The sequence below is a fragment of the Schistocerca americana genome, chromosome 1, assembly GCF_021461395.2.
Source record: "Schistocerca americana isolate TAMUIC-IGC-003095 chromosome 1, iqSchAmer2.1, whole genome shotgun sequence".
Lineage (NCBI taxonomy): Eukaryota > Metazoa > Arthropoda > Insecta > Orthoptera > Acrididae > Schistocerca > Schistocerca americana.
In genome coordinates, this window is record NC_060119.1 from 250,634,744 (window position 1) to 250,648,370 (window position 13,627).

A 13,627-nucleotide genomic window follows, 5' to 3' on the forward strand; every position below is an offset into this window, starting at 1 on the left:
AGTTATTCCGTTACGCTTTGCAACTTCGAAACATATATGTTTTCAGTTAGATTACGTTTATTTATATGTAGGTGAGTACACAGTATGGTTTGAGAGTAAATCGGAGAAAGATGTAGGTAATAAGAAGTAGTAGAAATGAGAACAGCGAGAAACTTAACATCAGGATTGATGGTCACGAAGTCAATGAAGTTAAGGAATTCTGCTACCTAGGCAGTAAAATAACCAATGACGGACGGAGAAAGGAGGACATCAAAAGCAGACTCGCTATGGCAAAAAAGGCATTTCTGGACAAGAGAAGTCTACTAATATCAAATACCGGCCTTAATTTGAGGAAGAAATTTCTGAGGATGTACGTCTGGAGTACAGCATTGTATGGTAGTGAAACATGGACTGTGGGAAAACCGGAACAGAAGAGAATCGAAGCACTTGAGATGTGGTGCTATAGACGAATGTTGAAAATTAGGTGGACTGATAAGGTAAGGAATGAGGAGGTTCTACCCAGAATCGGTGAGGAAAGGAATATGTGGAAAACACTGATAAGGAGAAGGGACAGGATGATAAGACATCTGCTAAGACATGAGGGAATTACTTCCATGGTACTAGAGGGAGCTGTAGAGGGCAAAAACTGTAGAGGAAGACAGAGATTGGAATACGTCAAGCAAATAATTGAGTAGGTAGGTTGCAAGTGCTACTCTGAGATGGAGAGGTTAGCGCAGGAAAGGAATTCGTGGCGGTCCGCATCAAACCAGTCAGTAGACTGATGACAAAAAAAAAAAAAAAGTGAGATTTGCTCTAAAGAGACGTAATTCTTCAAGGCTTAAAAACAGGGGTCATGATCTCTTATGAACTGTCATGTTAAAATAATAGTAGAAGTGTAGGCTTTTAACTTTTTCATACATGAATTATGTCTGGAGGAAGGAAACTTTTCGTTTGTGGTAGTGCTCTTCGGGGATTTTTTTAATGATTTTGGATGTAATATTCATACAAAAATACATACCCATTTCCAAAATATACTTTCTGTACTTAGATTCGTTTTATGGACTAAAATACCTCATTAAGAAATAATAATTATTCTAATAAATAATAAAATTAACATTCGATAATTAGCATGCAAAATAACTAGGACAGCGCTCAGGTTAACAGTGGAATATAACGAACCAACGACGTATGTGTATTCTAGCGGTCCCGAGTTGCTGCACACTGCTTCAGTACTTGCAGATATTTTCGTAGGGATGTGCAACAGTTGGCAGCACTTGGGCATGATGAAAACGTTGAACATTCACAAATGTGTCTCAGGTTACCAACGGAAAAAAATACATATTTTTTAGCTAAGGCTTAGAAAAAGGTAACGTGCACAGTTGTACCCAGAAGGTCTGGAAAGGTTAAAATCCTTAACGTTTTTCAAAGCTGTAATGGTTGTCCAGTTCTATTTGTGACACAAAAGAATGTATTTGTAATTTGTGATTCCTGTCATCAAAAATTTAATGTTTCGTGGTTCAAGGCACTATTGTTAATTTTTCTTGCCTCTAGATCTGTGCATATGTTCTTTAACTAGGTCATTATGTGATAAGATACTATGTGTTTTCAAGTTCCTTTATTTCATTAGTAAACAATTAGTGTTCAAAGTCAGCAGTAGAGCTCAACATTAATGAAGCTATAATATTTTGGTGTTTCTTCTGTTTCGTTTCTGACAGTTTTAAGTATTGCTCTACTTTGTTTGTTTTACAAATTTGTGTGACAAAGGCCAGAAGTGACTTCTACAACGGGCCTTATGACGCATTTTAAATAACATGTTGCAGAATTTATCACATATTTCACTAATTTCAGGCGCAAGTTGAGAGCTCTAGTAGGACTTACTGCAGTTCAGAGGTATTTTTATATTTTGGCACATGTTTGTGAATGGCCATAGATGCTTAAAGACAATGTATATACCTAATGCTTTGGCGAATGATGTTTTGTAAAAGCACTTCAATTTTCCTTCTTGTAGCTGCCGCTCACAGCGTCTGGCTTACGTCTGGGTGCTGTGGTAAGGGACCTGCTGTTCGTGAAATATCTGAATTACAGGAATAAATACTTTGTAATTCACCTACCTAGACTAATAGAACAGATATAGTATGACTGTTAGATCGGCGTAGATGACTGAAGTCAGTCATAAACTTCAAGTGTCATTGTCTGTCTATATGAAGTGATTGAAGGTGGAACTATGTAATAAATTTAACCGTGGTGAACACAGACACAATACGTATGTTTACTGGTTAGAGTACTACGAAAGTGTCATTCACATACAAAACTCATTAGTTATTTTTTGGCCAAATACCAAAACTCATCTACTAATTTTAGTGCCTCGTTTCCTACTGTATTACCCTCAGCATCACCTGCTTTAATCCGATTACATTTCATTTTTCTTGTTTTGGTTTTGTTTCCGTTCATCTTATATCCTCCTTTCAAGGTACTGTCTATTTCGTGCAACTGCTCTTACAAGTTTTTAGCTTATCATTTAGAATTACAATGTGATCGGCAAACAATATTCCTATTTCTTCTCCCTAAGCCTTAATTCGTACTCCAAACTTTTTTGTTTCCTTTACTAGCTGCTCAGTGTAGAGGTTGAATAACGTCGGTGATAGTCTATAGCCTCTCTCAGTCTCTTCTCATTCAATACTTCCATCTTGTAACTGCCATCTGGTTTCTGTACGAATTGTAAATAGCTTTCACTCCCCGTATTATAATCCAGCTAACTTCAGAAGTTGAAAGAGCGTATTCCAGTCAACATTGTCAAAAGGGTTCTCTAATTGCACAAGTGCTACAAACGCAGATTTGCCTTTCCTTATCTATCTTCTAAGAGAAATCGTATGGTCTATAGTTTTTTTTCTTTAAACAATTCATGTTACTACTTTGTAATCGTGACTTATTAAACTGATACATCTGTAATATTCACACCTGTCAACACCGGCTTTCTCTGAAACTGGAAATGCGAAATTCGTCTTGACGTCTGAGGTTACGTCGTCTGCCTCATATGTCTTGCACACCAGATGAATAGTTCTACCATGACTGGCTCTCCCGAGGCTATCAGCAGTTGTGACGGAATTTTGGCTATTTCAGGGCACTTGATTCGTCTTTCAGCGTTCTGTCAAATTCTTCTCGCAGTATCGTATCTCCCACCTCACGTTCACCTACGTCCTCCTCCCTTCGCATAATATTGCACCTTCCTAAGTATTGTTAGTTGTAAGACTGTCGACATCTACCAACGGTGGGGCACCCTATACTGAAAGTACTCCTTAAATTTATGTGTCATCCACCATCACCATAACGTAAGAAAATACACTGAAGAGCCAAGAAACTGCTACACCTGCCTAATATCGTGTAGGGCTCTCCTGAGCACATATAAGTGCCGCAACACGACGTGGCATGCACTCGGCTAGAGTTTGAAGTAATGCTGGAGGGAACTGACACCATGTATCCTGCAGGGCTGTCCATAAATACGAGGGGTTGGAAATCTAATCTGAACAGCGCGTTGGAAGGAATCGCAGCTATGCTCAATAATCCTCCTGACTGGGGAACTAGGTGGCTAACGGAAATATTTAAACTCAGAAGAGAGTTCCTGGAGCCGTTCTGTAGCAATTGTGGAAGTGTGGGGGTGTCGCATTGTCCTACTGGAATTGTCTAAGTGTCGGAAAGCACATGAATGGACACAGGTGATCAGATTCGATGCTTATGTAGGTGTCACCTGTCAGAGTCGTATCTCGACGTATCAGGAGTCCCATATTACTCCTAATGCACACGCTTCACACAATTACAGAGCCTCCAGCAGCTTGAACAGTCCCCTACTGACGTGCAGGTTCCATGATTGCCCCCATACCCGTACACACCCATGCGCTCTATACAATTTTAAACGAGACTCGTCCGACCAGCCAAAATGTTTACAGTCATTAACAAATGGTTGAAATGGCTCTGTGCACTATGGGACTTAACCTTTGAGGTCATCAGTTCCCTAGAACTTAGAACTACTTAAACCTAACTAAAGACATCACGCAGATCCATACCCGAGGCAGGATTCGAACCAGCGACCGTAGCGGTCACGCGGTTCCACATTGAAGCGCCTAGAACCGCTCGGCCACAACGGTCGGCTGTCATTCACAGCCCAACGTCGATTTTACGGGCCCAGGCGAGGCGTAAAGCTTTGTGTCGTGCATTCATCAAGGGTACATGAGTGGCTCCGAAGCTCATATCGATGATGTTTCGTTAAATGGTTCGCACGCTGACACTTATTGATGGCCCAGCATTGAAACATGCAGCAATTTGCGCAAGGTTTGTCTTCTGTGACATTGAACGATTCTCTTCAGTCGTCGTTGGTCCCGTTCTTGCAGGATCTTTTTCTGCACGCAGCGATGTCGGAGATTTGATGTTTTACCGGATTCCTGATATTCACAATACACTGGTGACATGTTCGTACGGGAAAATCGCCACTTCATCGCTCCTCGGAGATGCTGTGTCTCATCGCTCGTGCACCGACCACAACACCACGTTCAAACGTACTTAAATCTTGATATTCTACCATCTTAGCAACGGTAACCGACCTAACAATTGCGTCAGACTGCCGACCGCAACACCATATTCTGCCTGTTTACATATCCCTGTATTTAAATGATGCCTGCACTGGTTCTTTATTATTTAAGGTTACCATAGCAATCAAGAGCCCAATTTTGTGAAAGAAATTTGATAGTTAACCGCCATATTTTCATATGGGCAAGCCGTACCAAAACTCCGTCACCTTCTTCGTTTAAAAACGGTCAATAAATGTGGGTACCATTGCCTTCACGATATGTACGTAACAAATATGTGCGTATCATCGAATGAAATGTATCATTACTTGTACCCTTAATTATATAACTATCATCAAGAAAAATAAAAATTTAGCAAGCCAGGCGTCGTTTGCAGGGAACACGGCGCCCGTTGTAATTAATGTAGTGCTAAACTTCCCCAAGTCACGTATTATTTGGTTTATTAGTGGTTTAGCTCATTGGACGCTAGCATCTTCAGACATTCATTACCTTAACTGCAACGTGTGGGCGATGGCGCCAAGTGGAGCTTTAAACGTTTAACGTACTCAAATAACCCACGGGGATTCAAACGGGTGAGGTCGTATACAACCTGCGATATTTCGGTAGGAGCATACCCCGCCATTTTCAAAGCAAAACTACAGCAGGTAAGCGCTGTGCAAACGAATTTAAATTCTCGGTTTCCACAGAAACTACGCAAAGGCCATACACAGACACATACACAAACACACACACACACACACACACACACACACACACGCACGCACGCACGCACGCACGCAGACACTGTAAACGCTAGCTCCATCAAAAACCAAAGGTGAACTAATAAATTTATCGATTGAGAAATTAATAATCAACGACTGAGGTAGCATAAATTCTCACTCTCCGTTTTTTAACGAGTGAGAGAGCAGTATTACATGCAGAACTAAAAAAAGAAAAAACACCATCCCTATATATAAGATTAGTTGCTAATTAAATCAGCAGCTTCCTTAGTAACACTATCCCATTAGGTGGAAGTTCTTGGCAGAATCTCCGTGTTGTTATATTTCATAGGATTACCGGGGTCAAGACAACGATGTGTAATGGTGGATTTGCTTAGCTATTGTAAGCATATGTGCCGTTTATGCTCTGTACACCAGTCGTCCGGAGTCCTGATAGTCTGACCAATATATGACATGCCACAACTGCGAGAAATACGACAGACACCTCACTTACATAAACCAAGATCATCCTTTAGGGACCCTGAAAGGACCCTGATCTTAGATGATGGTCGAAAAACACACACTTCACATCACATTTCCTCAAAATATGACGTTCCGTTGGAAATGCTCCCTGCGTAAGGCAAAAAGAGCGTGGACTCTGGCATCACCTCGGTATTATCACTACTCACCCGGTGGACAGTTGTTCGATAGTGTACTTCATCTGTTTTTCACTATAACTATTCTGACGATTTGCTAACTCAGCTGACAAACTCTCAGGGTCCAAGATGACACAGGCCCTGTGAACCAAGGTACTAAGTACCCCTTCACGTTGAGCTGGATGGTGAACCTGTCAGCCTGCAGATAAAAGCCAGTGTGAGCAGTCTTCCTATAACCGGCATGGAACAAGGCGCCGTCCAACCTCCTCCTGATCAATACGTCCAAAGTGAAGACAGCCATCCTTTTCCACCTCCACCGCGAAACGAATATCCGGGTGGGTTGAATTCGGGTGTTCTAAAAAGTCGTTTAAATTCTCACTGCCATGAGGCCAAACAAGAAAAGTATCGTCTATACATCTGAAAAAAAAACAAGCAGATTTCGAAGACTCCGTCACCCGACATTGAACATTGTATGTGCTAGTAGAAAGTAAGGTCTCACATCGTTCAACTTGTTGCTATTAGGGCAAAGAATATCTGAAGCTGGTCGCCTCTGAGTAGCTAAACTGGTAACAAATCAAACAATACGCGACGTGAGCAGGATTAGCTGTACATTGAAAGTAAAGATGCCAACCAGCCGCTAAGAGTAACCATCCCCCCTCCCACTTCCCTCCCCCCCGCCCACGTTTCCTTAAACCCATACTCTAAAAAACTGAACTCCCATGCACATAACAACCTTATACTCTGAAACGTCACATTTTGAATGAGTAAATGTTTTTTATATTTGACGTTACGCTTGCAAAATCTTTACAGTTGAAGATGCAAAACACAATAAATCTGGTTTTGTTGGTTTCGGCTAATTCCTTCATAGGCTACGGAAAAAATAAAAATCAAGAGAATGACAAATTAAAACGTAATTGTTGAAGATGAAGTTTTGTCACATAAACAGTGAACATTCAGAAAGTGATAAAACTTAAGCTTGTGGCTCCTGGTGAGAAGAATGTGACAGCATGTTAAATTTTTAAAGTCATTCAGTAATGAGTATTAGGAAATTAAGTTTTTTTTCCCAGTTAGACCTCTTTGACAGGCGATACCGGTACAAGCGACCGTTTCAACCATTTACGAGGGTTGACTCAAAAGTAATGTCCCCACCTTCGTAACTCTTCAACAGATGGCAGCATTGGTATTCAGCGGGTACTGGCTTGTTCCGTAGCCTCTTCTCTACAGTTACAGTTGGTGGGAAGCCTTAGCGTTGAAAGGTTGTGTTGTTACAGTGTAAATTATGGAACCCTGCGTAGACGGTCGGTCAATGCGATTTAAACGTGCAGTCATTGAATTCTTGACAAGAGACGGTGCCACTCCAAAGGAGATTCATCAGAGAATGAAAGCAGTTTATGGTGAGTGTGTTGAGGTGAGTACAGTGCGTCGTTGGGCTAGTAAGATGTTGAGGAATGAAATTCATAACGCAGCCCTCAACTGGAAAAATCATGGCCACAGTGTTCTGGAACGCAGATGGTGTTATCCATGTTGATTTCCCTGCTCGTGGAATAACAATAAATTCAGAGCGTTACATCACAACGCTCCGAACTCTGAAATGTTAGCTAACAAGGGTCCGAAATGAAAAGGGAAATGTTTTTCTGCAGAATGATAATGCCAAACCACACACATCACGTGCCACCACAGCAGAACTTCAGAGACTGAATCTCACCACCATTAGGCATCCTCCATAGAGTTCAAATTTAGTACCGTCATACTTCCATCTGTTCCCGATAATGAAAGATGATCTGGGGGGGGACATCATCATGCCCCTGATGAAGACTTTTAGAGAACTGTGAGACAGAGGTTGCAGAAACAGAGTGTCGACTTCTTCCGTGACGGCTTCAGAAAACTTGTTCATCGTTGGCAGAAATGCATCCAATTCGCTGGTGATTATGTGGAAAAGTGAATATTGGTAATTAAAGATCACATTCTATGGATTATTTATGTGTTTGATTTATTAAAATATTCCCATCCAAACCCAATTAACGGAGGTGGAGGCATTACTTTTCGTTGAACCCTAGTAGTAATACAAACATCATGCACACATCATGTTTAAGACACGTGCAACTTCGCCGTAAATTTTAAATGTAACGCAATCTCTTCTTTGCGACATGACGGGTCTTCGAGAGAGTGTGGCAGAAATTCATGCGCCGTTGACCTGCATGCATTCAGTCTGACGTTTGCCGCTTTTTAACCGTTCCTACGAAATACTGTGTCGTTATGCAGTGTATGCAGTGTATGTCCATAACACAATAAATATGCGTTTCTTCCCTATCTCTGTATAATCAGTTGTCGACCCACTACCTCCTGTTTCAATTCCACCCAAAAGTTTGAGACAGCCTGTATGTAGGTACATATATACGAGTTTCACCGTTTAATTACTGTCCTCCTTATTATACCTCCACTCTCTCACTCTCTCTCTCTCTCTCTCGCACACACACACACACACACACACTCTTGCTCATCGCTGCAGTTATCGCTTGTAATTCAGGTAATGGAATCGCGTACGGGAGTTACGGAGATGGAGCAGCGTCTGATGCAGCGCGCATTGTGAAAGGCTGCCAAACGGAGGCGTGACTTTTCTTTCGGAGATTCCTTCGATCGGCCTGCGGCTAATGGGAATTTCGCTTTGCGCTCAGTGTCACTGCGGATTCGGACGCGATATCCCGGGCCCCTGGAGTGTCTGTCGTGGGCTTAACGTCCCTCTCTCCCGCAGCCCCCGCATTCGCTTTGTGCGGACTTCCGCTCTCTGGCCTTATCTTTCCGGCCACCTCCATTCCCTGGCTACCAGTGATCCGACCCGCCCATCATCCGCCCATCATTTTGCGTCCTCTGGCTGCCGTCTCCATCTTAAGGCTATTTTTATGTTGTCAACGGGCAGATAAGAACTCACCTGTTTCCATATTTATAATCTATTCAAATCCAATGAACGTTTCCTGCCTTAGGGTACTGAGGAAAGGGATCGAAGTAAAGGATCGATCGAAGTAAAAGACAGCTGATCGAAGTAAAAGACAACTGTTACTGAAAATACACTCCTGGAAATTGAAATAAGAACACCGTGAATTCATTGTCCCAGGAAGGGGAAACTTTATTGACACATTCCTGGGATCAGATACATTACATGATCACACTGACAGAACCACAGGCACATAGACACAGGCAACAGAGCATGCACAATGTCGGCACTAGTACAGTGTATATCCACCTTTCGCAGCAATGCAGGCTGCTATTCTCCCATAGAGTCGATCGTAGAGATGCTGGATGTAGTCCTGTGGAACGGCTTGCCATGCCATTTCCACCTGGCGCCTCAGTTGGACCAGCGTTCGTGCTGGATGTGCAGACCGCGTGAGACGACGCTTCATCCAGTCCCAAACATGCTCAATGGGGGACAGATCCGGAGATCTTGCTGGCCAGGGTAGTTGACGTACACCTTCTAGAGCACGTTGGGTGGCACGGGATACATGCGGACGTGCACTGTCCTGTTGGAACAGCAAGTTCCCTTGCCGGTCTAGGAATGGTAGAACGATGGGTTCGATGACGGTTTGGATGTACCGTGCACTATTCATTGTCCCCTCGACGATCACCAGTGGTGTACGGCCGGTGTAGGAGATCGCTCCCCACACCATGATGCCGGGTGTTGGCCCTGTGTGCCTCGGTCGTATGCAGTCCTGATTGTGGCGCTCACCTGCACGGCGCCAAACACGCATACGACCATCATTGGCACCAAGGCAGAAGCGACTCTCATCGCTGAAGACGACACATCTCCATTCGTCCCTCCATTCACGCCTGTCGCGACTCCACTGGAGGCGGGCTGCACGATGTTGGGGCGTGAGCGGAAGACGGCCTAACGGTGTGCGGGACCGTAGCCCAGCTTCATGGAGACGGTTGTGAATGGTCCTCGCCGATACCCCAGGAGCTACAGTGTCCCTAATTTGCTGGGAAGTGGCGGTGCGGTCCCCTACGGCACTGCGTACGATCCTACGGTCTTGGCGTGCATCCGTGCGTCGCTGCGGTCCGGTCCCAGGTCGACGGGCACGTGCACCTTCCGCCGACCACTGGCGACAACATCGATGTACTGTAGAGACCTCACGCCCCACGTGTTGAGCAATTCGGCGGTACGTCCACCCGGCCTCCCGCATGCCCACTATACGCCCTCGCTCAAAGTCCGTCAACTGCACATACGGTTCACGTCCACGCTGTCGCGGCATGCTACCAGTGTTAAAGACAGCGATGGAGCTCCGTATGCCACGGCAAACTGGCTGACACTGACGGCGGCGGTGCACAAGTGCTGCGCAGCTAGCGCCATTCGACGGCCAACACCGCGGTTCCCGGTGTGTCCGCTGTGCCGTGCGTGTGATCATTGCTTGTACAGCCCTCTCGCAGTGTCCGGAGCAAGTATGGTGGGTCTGACACACCGGTGTCAATGTGTTCTTTTTCCATTTCCAGGAGTGTAACTCCGTTCGGGAGCAAAAGATATGGAACTTCACGCGTACTTGTCTTTGGCAGGTTGTCTCCGCGACTGCTTTCTTTAAAACATAAATAAAAACACGGAACCAGTAACTAAATTTTAATATTTTCCTTATTTACATTAGCACGTGAGGCAATACTGACCTTACGACTTATCTTAGAAGAAAGATTAAGGTAAGGCAAACCTACATTTCTAGCATTTGTAGACTTAGAGAAAGCTTTTGACAATGCTGACTGGAATACTCTCTTTCAAATTCTAAAGGTGGCAGGGGTAAAATACAGGGAGCGAAAGGCTATTTACAATTTGTACAGAAACCAGATGGCAGCTATAAGAGTCGAGGGACATGAAAGGGAAGCAGTGGTTGGGAAGGGAGTAAGACAGGGTTGTAGCCTCTCCCCGATGCTATTCAATCTTTATATTGAGCAAGCAGTGAAGGAAACAAGAGAAAAGTTCGGAGTAGGTATTAAAATTCATGGAGAAGAAATAAAAACTTTGAGGTTCGCCGATGACATTGTAATTCTGTCAGAGACAGCAAAGGACTTGGAAGAGCAGTTGAATGGAATGGACAGTGTCTTGAAAGGAGGATATAAGATAACATCAACAAAAGCAAAACAAGGATAATGGAATGTAGTCTAATTAAATCGGGTGATGCTGAGGGAATTAGATTAGGTAATGAGACACTTATAGTAGTAAAAGAGTTTTGCTATTTGGCGAGCAAAATAACTGATGATGGTCAAAGTAAAGAGGATATAAAATGTAGACTGGCAATGGCAAGGAAACCGTTTCTGAAGAAGAGAAATTTGTTAACATCGAGTATAGATTTAAGTGTCAGGAAGTCATTTCTGAAAGTATTTGTGTGGAGTGTAGCCATGTATGGAAGTGAAACATGGACGATAAATAGTTTGGACAAGAAGAGAATAGAAGCTTTCGAAATGTGGTGCTACAGAAGAATGCTGAAGATTAGATGGGTAGATCACATAACTAATAAGGAAGTATTGAATAGAATTGGGGAGAAGAGAAGTTTTGTGGCGCAACTTGACCAAAAGAAGGGATCGGTTGGTAGGACATGTTCTGAGGCATCAAGGGATCACCAATTTAGTATTGGAGGGCAGCGTGGAGGGTAAAAATCGTAGAGGGAGACCAAGAGATGAATACACTAAGTAGATTCAGAAGGATGTAGGTTGCAGTAAGTACTGGGAGATGAAAAAGCTTGCACAGGATAGAGTAGCATGGAGAGCTGCATCAAACCAGTCTCAGGACTGAAGACCACAACAACAACAACATTAGCACACTGGACTCGCATTCGGGAGGACGACGGTTCAATCCCGTCTCCGGCCATCCTGATTTAGGTTTTCCGTGATTTCCCAAAATCGCTTCAGGCAAATGCTGGGATGGTTCCTTTGAAAGGGCACGGCCGATTTCCTTCCCCATCCTTCCCTCACCCGAGCTTGCGCTCCGTCTCTAATGACCTCGTTGTCGACGGGACGTTAAACACTAATCTCCTCCTCCTCCTTATTTACAATTGAGGTATGGGCAACCCATGTGATCGCCGGGCCTTATTCACATACATCCCTAAGCTCGCGTTTCGCCCACACAAGTGACGCGACAGCAGCTTTCATTACGTATGAAATCAAAACTATACTCTACGAGAGCTTAATGTTTGTATACAGCCTCCGCCACACTAGGCACTATACAGTGATGAGCCAAAACATTATGACCACTGTCCACCGCGACGTTGGATACTGCCTGGAGGCGTTGCAGGCACGTGACAAGTGAGGATATGGGCTGCAAATCGGGATATCCACTGAGATAAGAGGCATTGCCAAAGAGCAGATTATTATTAGGCAGAGCCTATGAACGAGTATCTCGAAAACGCCGAAGCTAGTCGAATGTTCACGTGCTATTATTGGGAGCATCTACCGAAACAGGTAGAAGGTCTGTGAAACTACCATTAAGCACTAAATGGTTGGACGTCCGCGACTCTTCACAGAACGTGGGGTTCGGAGACTCGTCTGCTCTGTAAAATAGCGTAGAGGGTGATATGTGCCATCTCTGCCGAAGGAGTACAATGCTGGTGCACGCATAAGTGTTTCGAAGCACACCGTTCATCGTATGTTGATGAAGCTCCGCAGCAGACCACCCCTAAGGGCACGGAACCGTCGTGATTCGACCATCGATCACTTTAAACGTGTCAGCTCTTCGTCTGAATCACTTATTTGCTACACTAGGTCGATAGTTGTCTCCACAAACACCGACATCGAGGTGAACAGCGACTCGAAACGCGCAGCGCGTCAGGGTTGCAGCCTGGTGGGAGCAGTATTATACTATGGGAGACATTCTTTCGATCTTTCATGGGACCTGTGGCAGAGATCGAAGGCAGGCTAACAGGTGCGAACCTATTGCATTCCTTGATGCTTGATGTCTTCCCCAATGGTGATGACATCTTTCAGCAGTGTAAGTATCCGTGTTTCCTAGATAGACCCTTGCTACAGTGGTTTAAGGGCCATTATAGTGAACCCACGATGATGTCTCGGCGACCAAATTCACCTGATGTAAATCCTATGGTTCCCTTGTGTTTGACTATCGAACGCCGTCACAATGTACACAAAGCAGCGGCCCGTTTTTTACACGAATTACGTGACCCGTGCGTAGGGATCTATCCCCACATACCTTCACAAAGTAAACAACAAACTGTCGGATTCCTGATATGCAGAATCAGTGATTATTTCATTCCAGAGACGGACAAACTAATAAGCAGGTGGTCATAATGTTTTGGCTCATCAGTGTAACTTCTCACATACTAGAGTTTGTAAGGCTGTTTTTGTAACTGTTTGTTAAAAATATATAGTCTTCACCAAATATATTTATCTCCAAACATCAGGTGAGATAGGAAGAGAACCGTCTACCATCGAAAGCAGTTGTTTTGCTGTTCTGAGGTGAGCTGTTTGCACGCAAGCCTTGTTGCATGGCCAAATAGGATTAGGCAACAGCTATGCCTGCAATAGACAGTACAGAGATAATTAATAATTTGCAATGTATTTTAATGAAAATGCGCGTGCGCTCAAGTAGATAATCAATAATTTACAATTTATTTTAATGAAAATGTGCGTGCGCTCAAGTGTGTGTGTGTGTGTGTGTGTGTGTGTGTGTGTGTGTGTGTGTGTGTGAGTTTATGTGCTCGCGCTTAAGTGTTTGTGGGTTAGGGGCGCT